The following is a 2,395-nucleotide window of genomic DNA, read 5'->3' as shown; positions in this document are numbered from 1 at the left end:
GTGTCTATGGAGCTTCCATGACCTTTCCTTGTACAAGTTGTGCTGGCTTCCCCAGTAATGTGTACTGTCTTACCCTTACCACTTATCTATTTAGTTCCCCCCCACATTCCGCCCATCCCTCGTAACCAACGAAGATTGTTTCTCTTTGTGTGTAAACTTTCACATGAGTTATACGGTAGAGGTCTCATACAATTATTTTTCCTTTTGTGATTGAATTATTTCACTCAGCATAATGTCCTCCAGTTTTGTTCCTCTTACTCTCCTGTGCTGAGTTCCATTTGTTTGTGGATTTATTTTCATTTCTTTTGTTTTTGTATGTTTTGTTTTTACTGAGACTTTATGTTTTTATTCTTTATTTTGACGAGTAGGTTTGTTAACTTTCTTTGTGGTTATCTTGAAATTTACCCTTATCTTCCTAGATTTGAACGAGTCTATTATTCCTTGGTATCGATTGACTTCCTCTCCATTAGAAGGTTCTATATTTACACCATTTATTCCCTCTTTCATTGTTCTGAATTCTTTTGGTTTTGCATAGTCCTTAAGAGTTACATGTGACTCTGTTTGACTTAGTTTTTCTGATCTTTGCTGTGGAGGGACGGCGTGGTGCTTCTGATTATAGAGCCATGTTGCCGGAAGTCTGTGGTTTTGATTTGCGTCTCTCTGATGGCCAGTGACACTGAGCATCTTTTCATGTGTTTGGTGGCCGTTTGAATGTCCTCTTTGGTGAAATGTCTATTCAAGTCCTTTGCCCATTTTATGATTGGATTATTTGTCTTTTTTTTTAACTTTGGCTTTGTATATTTTCTTTTTATTGTTGTAGTTTAAATGAAGTTTACATTTCATCTTAGTCTCCCATACAAAATTTTATACATACATTGTTATGTGACCCTAATTGCTCACCCTATTCTGCGACAGCACACGCCTCCTTTCCACCCCTGATTCCCCATGTCCATTCAACCAGCTCCTAACCCTCTTTGCCTTCCCATCTTACCTCCGGACAGAAGCTGCCCCTTTGATCTCTTGTATCTACTTGAGCTAAGAGGCACACGAGTATCACTTTATGGCCCACAGTCCAGTCCAATCCCTGTCTGAAGAGTTGGCCTTGGAAATTGTTTTAGTTCTGGGATGATAGAGAATCCAGGGGTAATGTTTTCTGGGGTTCCTCCAGTCTCAGACCATTAGGTCTGGTCTTCTTGCCAGAATTTGAGTTCTGCACCCCATCTTTCTGCTGCTCCATCAGGGACCCTGTTGTGTTCCCTGTCAGGGCAGTCGTTGGTGATAGCCAGGCACCATCGAGTTCCTCTGGTCTCAGGCTGAAGAAATTTCTGGATTATGAGGGCTTTTCTGTCTCTTGGGATCCTACTTTCCTTGTGTCTTTGGTGTTCTTCATTCTCCTTTTTCTTCAAGTGGTTGGGACCAATTGATGCATCTCTGATGGCTGCTTGCAAGCTTTTAAGACCCCAGACCCCACTCACCAAAGTAGGATGCAGAACATTTAATAAGCTTTGTTATGCCAGTTGACCTAGATGTCTCCTGAAAGCATGGTACCCAGACCCCTACCCCTGCTACTCTGTCCCTCAAAGTGTTTGATTGTATTCAGGAAACTTCTTAGCTTTGGTTTAGTCCAGTTGTGTGACTTCCCCTGTAGTGTGTGCTTCCTTCCCTTTGCCTAAGATGATTCTTACCTACTATCTAGTTAGTAGATAACCCTCACCCTCCCTCCCCAGCCTTGTAACCATCAAAGAATGTATTCTTCTGTGTTTAAACTTTTTTTGAGTTCTTATAATAGTGGTCTTATACAGTATTTGTCCTGTGACTGACTAAATTCACTCAGCATAATAAGGTCCAGCTTCCACCATGTTATACGATGTTTCATGGCTTCATCGTTGTTCTTAGTGTTCTGTTGTGTGGATATACCATAATTTGTTTATCCATTCGTCTGTTGATGGCCACCTAGGTTGTTTCCATCTGTTTGCTATTGTGAACAATGTTGCACTGAACATGGGTGTCTGTATATCTATTTGTGTGACAGCTCTTATTTCTCTAGGACATATTCCAAGGAGCAGGGTAGCTGGATCGTGTAGTACTTCTATTTCTAGCTTTTTAAGAAAGCACCAAATTGCTTTCCAAAATAGTTGTACCATTTTACATTCCCACCAACAGTGTTCCAGTCTCTCCACAACCTCTCCAGCATTTATTATTTTGTGTTTTTTGAATTAGTGTTAGCCTTGTTGGGATGAGATGACATCTCATTGTAGTTTTGATCTGCATTTCTCTGAAGGCTAATGATCATGAGCATTTCTTCATGTGTCTGTTAGCCACCTGAATATCTTCTTTGATGAAGTGCCTGTTCATATCCTTTGCCCATTTTTTAATTGGGTTATTTGTCTTTTTG

The sequence above is a fragment of the Trichechus manatus genome, unplaced genomic scaffold (genome assembly GCF_000243295.1).
Source record: "Trichechus manatus latirostris isolate Lorelei unplaced genomic scaffold, TriManLat1.0 scaffold00179, whole genome shotgun sequence".
Lineage (NCBI taxonomy): Eukaryota > Metazoa > Chordata > Mammalia > Sirenia > Trichechidae > Trichechus > Trichechus manatus.
This window is presented reverse-complemented; position numbering follows the sequence as displayed.